Source organism: Aptenodytes forsteri, unplaced genomic scaffold, assembly GCF_000699145.1.
Source record: "Aptenodytes forsteri isolate BGI_AS27 unplaced genomic scaffold, ASM69914v1 Scaffold284, whole genome shotgun sequence".
Classification (NCBI taxonomy): domain Eukaryota; kingdom Metazoa; phylum Chordata; class Aves; order Sphenisciformes; family Spheniscidae; genus Aptenodytes; species Aptenodytes forsteri.
Window position 1 is genome coordinate 1 of NW_008794445.1, and position 14,427 is coordinate 14,427.

General features: G+C 39.0%; 1 long non-coding RNA gene across 3 annotated transcripts in view; it reads left to right on the top strand.

The window, feature by feature from the left end:
- Positions 1-4,129: 4,129 nt before the first annotated feature.
- Positions 4,130-14,427, top strand: part of LOC103907704 — a 16,984-nt gene continuing 6,686 nt past the window's right edge. Inside the window, exons 1-3 of one of the 3 annotated variants that reach the window (XR_658107.2) lie at positions 4,130-4,223; positions 8,228-8,309; positions 12,034-12,078. This is a non-coding gene — a long non-coding RNA (uncharacterized LOC103907704). Of the gene's footprint in view, positions 4,224-8,126; positions 8,207-8,227; positions 8,310-12,033; positions 12,079-13,176; positions 13,285-14,427 lie in introns of those variants that run through there. The other 2 variants (XR_002086340.1, XR_002086339.1) reach the window with 2 other exon arrangements.

Genomic DNA, 14,427 nt, shown 5'->3' on the forward strand with positions numbered 1-14,427 from the left:
ACAAATGAACACCACATCTTTTCGCTTAAATGCGGCGGAGCGTGTCCCTGTGTTGTTTCCCTGCGCGCTGGTAACTGCCGAGAGTGAAGTGATAAATGCGCCTTTTTTTTTTTTTTTTTCTTTTTTTTCTCCCGCCGTGGGCATAGAACGACCATCAATGCTCATTTTTGTTATTTTTATTCATCATCTTTCTTTCACTTCATTAGCAGTGTAAAACGGGTTGTTGCAATACATTAGCATACTAAGAGGACCGTATGATAAACTGTGTGTATGGGTGGAGAGGGTGCCTGAAGTTTCGAGAGGAGTGCAAGGAGAACAGAAATTGGAGGAGGGGAGCAAATGTGCATACAATCCGATTTTAAAAAGGCATTGATCCATTCTTAGAATGGAAGAGGAAGGAAAGTATACACGTGCTTTGAGTAACAATGTAAATAATCAGAAGTAGAAATAATAGGGATACTATTCAGTACTTACTGGTTTCTTCTTCCAGAATGATAAGGGAATAGTTTAAGAGAAGAATGTTGTTCTGTAAAAGATACCACAGGTGCTAATTTCTCTTGTTACATCGACTGCTTAAATGCTATAACTTACTCAGAAGTTGCTTTATTGTGGGCAGAAATTACGTTTTGCAGTATGCTGTACCAAAATATTGTGAACTCTGGAACAGGTTATTCATGGCTAGATAGTATTTGCCAGACTTGATTAAGGCAGTGGTCCATCAGGCTTAGCATTCTGCCGCCAGCAGCGCCCACTTCCTTGTGCTTTAGTCAAGAGTGTTATCAGATGACCTGAAGTAAATCATGAAGTTGAACATGCCAGTGATATCACGTAAGTGCTACTAACTGCAAATTTTGACATATTATGACAACTAGGAAAGCATTTTTGGAGGAAAAAAAGCCCTCTGCGTATCTGTAAAAAGAATTTAATTCTGATATGAATGATTTTCTGGAGAAGCTACGGTAACATGCAGATGGGTCTCTACTGTGCTAATTATTTTCATAAGCAAATAAAAGTCAGAAATGAGCGATACTGAAGTGACTTATTCTGTCCCTTCTCCTAAGTGAAGCTAAAGGATCAGCCTTCATGTAATAACGTTTTCTTGCACTGTTGAAGGATTGTAACTGCTGTGGTGACAGTCACAATGAACGAATTGCTGGGGATGTACGGAGAAGGAAACAGGATTGTGTATACGGCTTCATTATTAATAAAGCCAGATTGTCAACTGCCTGTTACTGGAATTCTCAGCAGTTTCACTTTTTTTAGTCTCATGCTATGTCTTAAAAACTAGTAAATTGTCAGAGTCTGATCCTAGAAAATATTGAACAATTTCTGCAGGTTCTTAATGTTCTTACCTGCTAGTAGAGCAGGGAACTCTCAGCACCCACAAAAATTCTTAGGTTTTAAGAGCAGCATGGATTATTAGGATTATCTAATGTACCACCATACGTGACAAATGATGGCACTTCATACTGAAACAAAATGTCTTACTTAAAATTACTCTGCATCTGTCAGGTTGGTGACCTACTCACAAAATGGACAACAGTTGTCCAAACCCAGAGCAGCATTTGTCAGAGGCTCTAGCCAAGAATGATTACCACTAGGTTACAAAAACTAACAGGGACAGAAGGAGTGAGTACCTATGAAGATAGAGTTTTTCAGAAATTGTGTTTATAAGTGAGTAATCTTTTCATATTCATCATAAAATCGCTCCATCAGTCTTTGTCCTTGAAAATCCTGAAGTGGCAATTGCTTTGGACAGAGTAAACAAGCAATGCAGAAGGATCCTTATGCCAAGGACAGGTAGAAGAAATTAGATGCAAATATTTGCACTTCAGATTTCATTCAGCCAGAAGGAAGCTTTCTCCAGAAGCTACACAGGTTCTGGAGTGAGATGTCTATTTACATTTAAAAAACCAAAAAAGCAAAACCTATAGTAATGTCAAGTCTATAGTTTAAAAAAAATTGACAGTTATATAAGATTGAAAATCTCAAAGCTTTAACAGTCCTATTATTAAAAAATTATGTAAACCAGACCTTTATTTTTTAATAGGAACATGTTGATTTTGAGGTAGTGTTATATGATCAAGTTATACTGATGTAAAATTATCACATGAGTGTTTGGTCTCATTTTTTCCTTACTGGAACAAGAGATAAATGCGTAACAGTACACAACTTCAAACAGGTTATGGTACTTTGACTACACCAGAACATCAGTAAGTAAAATAGGATTAAGTCTGTTTATAAGACCCCAAACACTTACAGATTATCTGGGTTTTGATGAAAAGAACAAAATTATTTCCAATGAAACCATTTTAAGTGAAAGGGAGGTGTAAGGCCCACAGGTATTCAATCTTATAAAAGTGCATGAAGCTCACCTCCTGTTTAACACCAGTGGAGTCCTTTTTACGTTCTTACAGTTGCTTCGTTGTTCTAGCTGAATTCAACCAGTATGAGGTCTTTTGAGGAAAAAGACGATGCTTTGTTCAGGAGGTGACTGAAAAGTGCTTTACTACTCTAATAGTGCATTATGTGCCAGCTGCAACAGAAGCTAAAACATTCCTGAAAACCAGGAAGGTGTTCTGTCCCCATTCCTCCACACACGCTCCTTGTGGTTAATCAGGATTTTAAATACCTAGTGAGGCTGATGCTGCTGTGTCACACTCAAGATATGGGATATGCATGGACAAAGCTAAGTTCTCCATGACCTGCTTTTGTGTGGAGTTGATGAAATAGCTACTTTTCATAAAATCAACCATTCAGGGTGTTTTCATGCGGAACAGAAATTCAAACCTGATTTAGCAGGCTGACTGGGTTGTGTTAACTGATCCGCTGCAACACAGAAGGTTGTGACTCTTTGTTTATAAATTGCCGCTCTTAACTTCTAGATGCTAAATTGCACAACTGTTAGTATCAGAGCATGAAGAGCAGGACCAAAAGTCTGAAGCAAGTCCTAACCCTTGAGATTCTTGTTCTCATCTGCCACTGCAATGAATACAGGACTACTGCTTCCTAACGTCTTTTGTAGTAGGAAAAGGCTTTCAGACAAGAAATAAGTGAAATTTAATCTACTCTGGAAAAATAAATTCCCAGTTCTTGAGTGTAAAGTGGAAGCTCTGTTACATATGCTGTCCACAATGGGCAGTAAATTAAAATTTAATGGAGATTTTCCTGTGCACGTAACAGAAAAAAGAAAAATCAACAAAACCCAAGAAAGTCAGAGCAAGATTCAGATTCTCTGGGCTTATAGGAACTGGAAAAAAAATAAAGACTGGTAAACTGAATGCCTTTAAATAACTAGAAAACATCATGAAAACCTAAAACTTTCATAATGCAAAGGAAATTAAGTTATTAGAATAGAAAATATTTCTCTTTTATGACAAAATAGATTTCAGACAATAAACTGACTGTTCTGTGTTAACTTATTTTGATTTTCATTTGGGTTTCTCCCAGAATTCAGTTGTACTTCTAGACGCAAAAAGGTAAACATCCATACTAGATTCTTAGCTAGTATTATGCCCTATATCAAAGAAAAATTGAAGGAAAGGGGTATTTTCCTATTTGTTTACTTTATATCTCTGACAGAACTTTCTGTAGATTTTTTTTCTCATTGCTACCAGTTACTACTTTCCATTTGTTCTGACTCAGTCATTTAGAGAATAGTTGGGGATTTGTTTGTTTGTTTGTTTGTTTGGTCTTTTTTAAGGAATAGTGCTTTTAAACCCATAACAACAAGTGAAGATATGCAGAATAAATATGGTGCAACTTTAATTTTATGAAGTTAATCTGATTTCAGGTTGATAGTACTTCTTTAAGTTTGGACCTGCCACGGTCACATCAATCCTGTATTTATACTTATAGAAATAGTTGATTACTGTTTTGCTAATATGACATATAATTCAGAAAAGACTTTATTTCATATTCCATAAAGTCAATGCCAATGTTTCCAGAGCTCTTCGTAATGCATAGCTGCATCCTAAAAAATAAGTAACAAGTGCTGTGTTTGAAGTTTCTTTTTTTTTTACAAAGGAATCTCACACCTATGCTGTTTGCAGTGAAATTCTGGATAATGTACAGTAGCGTAACTGTTCCATATTAACATGTATCATTCCCTTTACAGAATCTTCTGGGAAAGAAAAGCACCATTGGACAAACTTTAAAATAATTTTAAACTTTACTGTCTATGAAGGTGAAACTGACCCAGGTACTCTTAAGCCTAAATCAAGGTATGTTGAAGTCAGCAGAGCAACTGCACTGATTTCAGTGGTATTCAATCGAAATTATCTTTTATGTCCCAGTCTGTTTTCTGGGAAAATATATATACACATATACACATACACACACACTTTTATGAAGTTCTTTTATAGTAATTGTTTCTATTTGCTTCACCTCACTCCCAAGCAAATAGCAGATATAGTGTCTCTCTCTTGTTACTCTGTTTCTTTTGTTATACTTCTCCATTTATTGCCCTGCAGTATGAATGCTGAATAAGACTATGAAAAGCCTTAAATGAAATGTAGACCTGTATAATTAATATCTGCTATCCTTTCTAGAAGTATTAGAGCACAGGATGTATCACTCCTCCCCTCTTAGCCTTACACATTTAGATTTTAATTCATCTAAGGACACCTTTCACTACTCCAGTGAAAAAGAGGATACTCTACCTGATCAAAACAAGACCTTTTGTTTCCATTAGAAGCACCTGTCTTAGACATGGAAGGTTTAATTGTTTTCAGAATAGCTTCATTAACTTCTGAAAGTGTTACCGATACAGGCCTCCCTAGAGCCAGGATGCTAATTAGAAGGAAAACTGGCCTTACAGTAGTTGAAGAATTGTGTCTTCTTTAAGAGAGCGGGAAGGCTCATTCAGTCATTAACAGAGTGTTTCTGCCAGAAAGTAGGAATGACTGCCAGTTATATGAACTCGGAGAATACCTGTGACATGAGTTATTCCCACAGCCAAATAGCCTCTTCAGACAACGAACAACAGTAAGCCTAATAATGATTAAGTAAACAATGTTAAGATGTCCATCGAGTTCCATGCAGACCAAGCAATGTCCTTTATGGCCAGCATCATCTGTCAGCTCTGATGTCCCTAACTCGCTGGGTTAGGCAGGTTTGGAGGGTGCCGTATGAATGCTTGGATTGCTTCCTTAGGCAGCCAGAGTGTCCGTAGCAACACGTCTGGCCTTTGTCACATTTATGCTGATTTTATATTAAAACTCTTGTTAAGTCTGACCAAAAAAATCTATACAGGACTAAAGATTAAGTGTAAATATAAAATGTAAACAAAATTAAAAGACAGATGAATGATAAAAACATAGATCCTATTACAAGTTAATGCATTATATCAAGACTTGTTAAAATAATTTTAAGTTTTGTATCAATGGTCAGGCCTTTAGAAACTATATTAAAAAATACCTGAATTAAAAATAGGCACTGCAGGGAAGGAAATTACCCCAAACTTACTTATAAGAATCACTACCTAATGAGTCAAATAGGAGTATTTTTGGCCAAAAATAAATGACCGTAATTCTCAGTACCATTATATCAAGACTTGTTAAAATAATTTTAAGTTTTGTATCAATGGTCAGGCCTTTAGAAACTATATTAAAAAATACCTGAATTAAAAATAGGCACTGCAGGGAAGGAAATTACCCCAAACTTACTTATAAGAATCACTACCTAATGAGTCAAATAGGAGTATTTTTGGCCAAAAATAAATGACCGTAATTCTCAGTCAGATCCTAGAACTTCCATATTTTTTCCCAATGAGGGCTATTCTTTTAGATATTTTCTAGAGGATTTCTCTAGAAAGCAGAAATGCATTATAGCTGCTACTATCCAATGAAGGGAGGGTTAAATAAAACCCAGATCCTGTCTAATGACTCAGGCTTATTTGCTTTTTGGCCATTGCAACAGTAAGACTGCCCAATATGAATCTTTTCTGGCAGTTTAACAAAATTGACAGAAGAAAGTCCACTTTCATGTCCTTGTCAGACAAAAGCACAATGGAAATATATGTACATGCTTCTGAATATAAACAGGGAGCATAGTCCGAACAGCCAAGCATACAAACATGAACTCATTTAGTGGCCACAAGTGGTTGTGTATCTCAGAAGTGTGCTGTGAATAAACTAAAATGTTCCTTTGCTGGGGCTGAGATGCGACTGTGAGATGCATCCAGCTCTCTGGCCAAGACTGTCAATGCTAAAGAAAGTTTCTATGTTCTTGCTGGCATCTGAGAAGTTGTGAGCTATGATCTGGACTTGCTACGTTGGCAAAAGAATAGGAAAGGTCACCCCATCTCAGCAGTGAAACTGTCAGTAACAAAAGGATAATCCTCCTCAGTCTCAACAGCAGTTACAGGCAAGCTGATGTTACAGGTCAAGCAACAAGGCAAGACCAATACTAGTGGCAATGAACCTGTCAACATTAAACACCTCCTTTTCAGAGAAGTACTTCAACACTTCAATATTTTGTGATTCGGGCTGTATCTTGACACAGTAGGGTTTTTTCCATTGATTGTTAGGTGCAACTAAAGCTGTCAGACATACCAGAGGCCAAGCAGACAAAGACAGACCCAGAAAAAGGACAGTCCTTCAAAGTCTGAAGGTGACATTGAAGGAATCCAGCAACAAGAAAGCCCAACCAATTCAATAGGTATTTTACACTCTGTTTGTGTACTTGCATTTCTGAGCTTGGCAGCCACACAGGTGCTGGCATTGCTACTTACTCTAAAATTGCAGTCTGTATCAGATGTGTACTGAGGAAAAGAATAAGCTTTTACTACCGTGGGTGGCATCAGAATTCACAGTTCCTGCAGCACCTAAAAGAAATGACCAGACCGAACGAAGTTTCCAATGAAATCAGCATGTGTTTAAGTCAGTTAAAAGACGAATTTCATCTACAGAGAGGGAAAATAATTTTAAACATCACTTCTCCAATCAACACACAAGATCTCAGTGCTGGAATTGGAAATTACACTGGCATGGTGCCCTTTGCCCGCATTGACAATATTTCCAAGTGTGCTGCCTTATTGTTTCTACGCCAGCTTGATATTACAGCAGTTCCAATGAGAGGGAATAGCTTGAGAGATTTCTCCAGTACCAGACTTGATGCCAATGGCTTTTTGAAACTTTTTCCCACCTTCTTCCACTCAGCATAACCAAACGCAAAATAGATGCAGCCAAGACAAGTGATCATCAGCAGGAGGTACTGTATTTCCTTACCTTCTCCCAGATCAAGGTGAAAAAGATACCACTCCTTGAGAATGGGCTTTATATGCCAAATACAGTGGTAGCTTAGCTATGGCAATTACTAGGCTGTAATATAGGAAGGAGTCTTACCCTGTTTTTATCAATTAGCTCATTGAAAGGAAGGACTAGTTGCAAATCCTCTTTCTGCAGGATAATCTGTGACAAGTTTGAGAGGTGGTGGGCCATATATTACTGGGTGGCCAGCAACTGGAGCCTCAAAACTAGTGATGGATTAAGAAATCCTCTCAGAATTCTGCTAGGGGACAATGCCACCAGCATGTGAGCATAAAAAAAATGGATTTTACTTATGTAAGCCTTTAAAAATCCATATGCTTAGTAGAGAGTTGATAAAAGGGAAGAGCTGTATCCTTAAAGAATCTATACCCATAAAGTAAGCTCAGACCTCTTCTTCTTCCTTGACTAGTCTAACACAGCAGCTATGAAAACTCACTCTCCTTTGAATTGTTACCAGGCTTTGCATCTGCTGATCCCTGACAGAAAATGATTTTTTTTTTAATTATTTTTTTTTCTTCCTTCTTTTCTATCTACCACTGCAGGAGCAAACTGAGTTTTTTCAAACTGGTTACCCCTCTCTACTCAAGCCCAGATAGGGATGGATACTGGAATTAACAATAGTGAGTTTATTTCTTCCATAGGAGACAGAAAGAGAACAGCTGTATCCTTAAAGAATCTATACCCATAAAGTAAGCTCAGACCTCTTCTTCTTCCTTGACTAGTCTAACACAGCAGCTATGAAAGCTCACTCTCCTTTGAATTGTTACCAGGCTTTGCATCTGCTGATCCCTGACAGAAAATGATTTTTTTTTTAATTATTTTTTTTTCTTCTTCTTCTTTTCTATCTACCACTGCAGGAGCAAACTGAGTTTTTCCAAACTGGTTACCCCTCTCTACTCAAGCCCAGATAGGGATGGATACTGGAATTAACAATAGTGAGTTTATTTCTTCCATAGGAGACAGAAAGAGAACAGAAGAGATTTGATGGGGAGTTGGGATACAAGATGAAAACCAGGATTGTCTGGATGAAGAAATCAGGTATTGCTAAGAGAGATGAGGGTACTAAAGAGTGCCGTGAAGTCTGCACCTGACCTTTTTGCACATCAAATAAAGTAAAGGTCTGGTAGTAATCACTCTGTGATCACGTAGTTAGGAATTGTATCATAATCTGAAAAAAGGGGTATCAAATTCTGTTTGCATATGAGAATTCAGTTGTCATTTCCTAACTTCATGTACTTGAGTTTTCAACCACAGCGATGTTCTATTGATGTAGTTTTTGTGTGTAAGGCTAGATATTACAGAAAAAGAATGGAGAAGATGGAGTCTTAATGAAGTTTTTGTCGCTTCAAGCTTGTACTGACTGCATTGCTCACAAGTGCTTACATGAACAGGAAGCTTTTTTTCCTAGTTTCTTTCTAGTGATGACATTTATTAAAAAAACCCCTAATAGGCACAAATAACATGTCAGATGCCTAGATGTCTTTTATGCCATTGGAGGTCTCAGAATGTTATGACGCCCCAAACCATTTGTATTTGTACAATGGCTACAGTTAGAATAGGATTCTGCCATCAGATTTGGTGTTTGCTCCCTGAAATAATACTCACAACAGGTACTCTCCCTTTTGAGAATTTTTGAAGAAACTGGGGTGCTAATGAATCATATCTTTTGAAGAATATTTTGACAGCATCAGTATAACAGGGCATGAACAGGAAGACAATCCTGTCCACCAGCATACACATGGTAAAGGCTGAGATGCAAGTGACACCTGCATGACAAATTGGGTGCTAGCAGATACATCTGTCATTGCTTGATTTCCATCCATCTGCCCCATTACTTCAGTAGATCAATTGTTTTATATACTAGTAATCAGGTGCACACAATGATTCTTTTGATAATCTCTCTCACTACTGTTGAGCAGATTTAGACTCAGAACAAAGAAAGTTGTGGCCTACCCTTCGTGCAGTAACTTGTAGCAGAATGTCCATATAACTAACTTAAGGTGACAAAATATCAAATCCAGCAGAGCTGCGAACAGAGCATACTGTCTTAAGACATTAGAAGGCTGATTTGAAAGAGGAATTACACCAGCTGAATTAATATTATGTTTCAGTCGATTTTCTAGACCTATGTTCCTTCTGCTAGGAAAGGAGGTAGCCTTTGGGAAAATACTAATTTTCAGTTTCCTCTGCTGCAAAGAATAGCCTCAGAAGAAGGACATGCTTGAAGCCATTTGTCGCAAAATGGGTTGGCCAGAGAGCTTAAGACTTCACAATTATGCCTCAGATATTCAGTGCAATGGAGTTTCAGCACAGTGTACATCCCTGATATAACTGATGCTTAATGTGCTACTTCAAAGGCATCCTTTGAAGAAAATTTCAGTAGACCTGTCCACAGGGTAGTTGTGCAGTTCCACACCAAGTCTAGAGAGAAAGTGACACTTTCTACCCTAGAATCTTCACATATATTGGACTGATTAACATCCCTTGAATGACAGGATTACACAAGGTCAGTAGCCCCACAACTCTGTACTTGCCAATTAATTTTGATGCAAACATATAGATACCTTTTCTTTTTTGATACCTTCTTCTTCCCTTATTTTTGTAAACAAAAGTTTAAAACTCAGAAGATAATGTCAGCAGACCCTGGGGCATCTGCCTTTCTCTGGAGACTGAAGATGAGTATCTCAAAACGATGTGTCAACTTCTTCTTAGCAGGCTGCTAACTCTAGGAGTCTGAAAGCAATATGCTTGCTTCTATTAGGTGTGTGTCATTTCACCAGGGACAGAAAGATAGGGACTTATTTTGTAAATTGGATGAAGTGGGAAGAGTAAATGCAGGAGGACAAGTAGTTAATCGAAATTACTAAGAAATACAATACTAAAAATATCCTGTTCCCAACAGTTTAAATTCACACCTACTCCTCTCTGAGCAGGAAAGAGAAAAAAGAAATTTCCATCTTCAGCTTTCGAAACTTCATCTGCCTCCTGGGTACTGAGCACCAAATCTTCAGCTGGCAGGTGTCGGCAGACAGTGCTGAAACCTTACCATATTTCTGAAGGATCCATTCTTCAACACCAGACTGCCAACTTGAGTGTCAAAATCCCAAATGACTCTCAGCACTACTTGAGGGCAAACAATCACAACAATTCCCTGGGGAGCTTGCGCAATGTTGTCAGCCTGAGAAGGCTAAGCTGGGTAGTAGAGCAAACCATTCTGCAGATGGGTAGAGTGCACACTTCATTCCTTAGTCTCTTCCTGTAGCTACTATGGCTGTTACCAGCTCTGCCTCCAGTACTGCTGCTCAAACCTGTTGCTTTCCTGAGACCTAGACATTAGTTCCTGATGAACCACATCAGCAGTACATTGGCTATTTAAACCTGGGGGATGACAGTGTCAAAGCAAACCAGACACCATAAATTATACTACAGAGTGGACTTGGAGGGGCTGGTGAGCAAAGAGGCAGGAACCAAAGAGTTGCATCTTGTACTTATAAAATTCAGGTGAAATCAACACAGCAGTACACCAGGCTGGAATGTAACTGGTGGAAAAGTGGGCACAAATGTCTCTTTGACTGGTTAAGGCTATTAATGAGAAAAATTACATAGCTTCTAACTGGCATGCATGTTAAAAACTATGCCCCAAACAAATGGAAATTAGATAGGATTCTGAACATGCCGTGTAACATGAGTCCACATAAACAGGACTCAGAGGGAGAGGAAATTACAAGTGAATTTTAGCAGTCACTGCAAATTATCTCAAATAGGTTCCTTATGTTTACATGTTTTTGTGATGTCAAGCTGCAGGAGCTCAGGAATTTTCCAGAGCTTGTTGCAAGTGCTGTGGCTCAGTGGAGGTCTAAGACTCTTTGGGACAAGATTGAAGATCCCATCTCTAGCCTCAGTGAGTCACCAAAGACTATGAGTGCTGAGACCTCAACTCTGAAAAAGCTATACAGACATGATAAACACTGCATGCTGCCAGTTTTCCCAGAGAAATAAAGAAGGCTTTATAGGAATATGTAAACCTTTGCAGCAGACCAGCCCCAGGTGTGGACCAGGTAGGCTGTGGTCCAGCAGGCTGCTTTGTCTATGCCAGGGCTGTGGAAAACCAGGTTGGCTGCTGTGACTGCAGCTGTCACCACCCAGAGAACAGGCAGGATGTCTGATGTGATGTCCACTGCTGGGTTTCGGAGGCTTCTCCAGCAGTGCTGTGTCCAGCAACATACTACCCACCCTCTCGGAGTTGCTGGTGGTGGACACTTTTCACATGGTCTACAGCCTGTCTCCCTCCAATTCCTTTCCCATAGCAACAGCAGCCCCATCCTTAGTCCCTCTGCTTTGAGGCAGAAACATTGCATTTTGCATATGTTGTGAGAAGTGTTGAGCTGGCTCTGCTTTGCAGAACTGGGGCTTACATGTATACCAGAAACCCCCTCTGATTTAATTATAAAAATTGGTGTGCCCTGTTCACCTCTTTGGTAGGTTTTGACAAACAAACAAACAAACAAACAAAAAAGGCAGCTTCGTAAGAGATTTGGAATGCTGGAAAGCGACCCAATCTGGGACAATACAGAAGGCGAGTGAAAAAAAAAAAAAAGGCAGCTTCGTAAGAGATTTGGAATGCTGGAAAGCGACCCAATCTGGGACAATACAGAAGGCGAGTGGAAATCAAATGTGCATGAACCATTTATCGTTATTAGAGATTATTAGGTAGGATCGCTACATATATTTGTACACTTAAATGCTTTTTTTTTAATTCTAGGAAAAGCTTACTACATTTTTCTCTATCAAGACATGCTACCTAAAGGTATTTCTCTTATTAGTTCTGGGTGAGAGACAAGTAATTTCATACAGTGCTGTTCACATTCCATACAACTAAACTCACCACCTTTCTTAAAGCAACAGTCAAAACAACCCGCCCTCCCAAGTAGACAGATCCATAAATTCTTTAAAACCTTATCTCATATTCACATACACACAAAATAAAGGTCTCACTGTGTTCTGAACTGTGAGACTCGGTGAATGAGTGATGCAGAATCGCCTCCTAGAATTGCAGGGTCTCCACTGAAAATACACGTGAGGTATGTCTCATCAGGCACTGAATCTCTCCACCAATTTTGGTAGGAATCGGCTCTGTTCCCCTATGCTTACCAGTCCCTTTATTTGAAAAAAAGAATTCAACAGTCTAACTGATTATCACATAAGTAATTGTTTCAGAGAGAACCAAAAGATGTAAAGAAGAACTAGTTAGGTGGAATCTACTACTGGTGTTATGAAAACATTGCTTTGGGAAATAAGTTCTTAAGTAGTAATCTGTATGTGATACAGAGCTAGTTTTTCAGTTTGACACATGTTCTCTTCAGAGGGGAAAAAGAAATCAACCTGACTTCTGTACTTCTATAGTTATAAGAACCTCTTTTCCAAATTTGTGATCTTCTCACTTCATATGTTTCCAGATTCCCTTGATTTGTTAAAGCAGTAATTCATGGGTGCAAGTGGAAACATCTGGGCAGTGGGAGGGAGTAAAAGGTAGCCAGAATAAAGAACAATTGTGTGGAGCACAGACAAGGCGCTGAAGAACTTTGCTGCTTATTTCTTGGTTGTTGTTTTTTTTTTTCTTTATGGCTTGCGTTGGTGGGATTTACAGTCTAAAATCTTTAACTCACTGTTAGTGCTGGTTCTCATCTGGGAATATATACATTTAAATGCTCATACTGTTGTAGGCACTGAAAATTAGCAACCTTTTTTTACACTGCTATTCTATAAAAAGCATAGGGAATGCCCATAAGAGCATCTTTTCCTTTAGCAAAAAGACACAGCCTGATTAGAACATTATGTAATCTTAATACGCATTTGGTATCTTTGGTATCTAACTCAGAACTCAAGTCCTAAGATGCTGGTGGTAACGGCACGCTGGAAGACGTAAAATTGCCAACCTGATGACTTTTTCATGGGTCGTCCAGAACTGATGGGTATTGCTAGATGAGAAGGAGCACATGGGAGGGGAAGAAAGGTAAGTAAAAGAGTCACTGTTGCTCCTTCCTCTATGGTTATGACAAGAAGCCAATGCCCAGCCATAAGCAGGGACAGGTTGGTGGAGGATTAGGAATACTGACAGATACCTGGCCTCCAGAGGAGGTTGGGAGTGTCTGAGCAAGAAGATGGTCTTTGAATGCAAGTTCCCCAAAAGTGAGTAAATAAAAATAAGCATTAAGAACACGTGAGGGAAAAAAAATTGGGGGGGGGGGAAGAGAGGGGTATGGCAGGGAGAAGAGATTGCAGGATGGTGAAAGAAAAGGTGGAAGTGGACAATGGAGCCAGAGACCTATGCAAAAATAAACGCAAAGGATGAAGGAAAAAGAGATTTTGCTGTTTCAGAGAACTGAAGGAAGTAATTAAAATGAAATCTGGGAGAAAATCATAGAGAAGAAGCAGGGAAGACAAAACATCTTCTGAATTGCAGCCCACAGATTTCCCAGTGCAATGAATGGCTAGCTCAACAAATCTCATCCAATTTGTGGAACATTCAAAATACCTTTAGTTAATTTTGTAACCTCCTCCCTGGAAATGCAGTACACTTTCTATGCCACTAAAGATGTGTCTCACAAGTGGAAGTAGTGATTAATTTGACAAGTAATTAACTATTGAGCCCAACTGTCCCATCAGTAACCGACTTGAATAGAGAGACCAGTGAATGTGATGACAGGCAGTGGAACATTAATGAGTAAAATAATGATAATCCTATAGAGGTTAAATAGGAATGACAAAACAGCTATGTTGGCTCTTGCCCACTCTGAGCTTGTGCACTGAAGAGGTGTAGTCAGTCAGTCTCCAAATGTTACATACATTTGTAACATGTATTCATGTTACATGTATTCATGTTACATGTATTCATGTTACATGTTCCCGCCATTGTGCAGCGGGAGAGATATGACTTAGTCACCATCACAGAAACATGGTGGGGTGACTCTCATGATTGGAGTGCTGCAATGGATGGCTATAAACTCTTCAGAAGGGACAGGCGAGGAAGGAGAGGTGGTGGGGTGGCCCTGTATGTTAGGGAGTGTTTCGATTGTCTAGAGCTCAACGATTGTGATGATGGTACGGTTGAGTGTTTATGGGTAAGGATGAAGGGGAAGGCCAACGAGGCAGATAT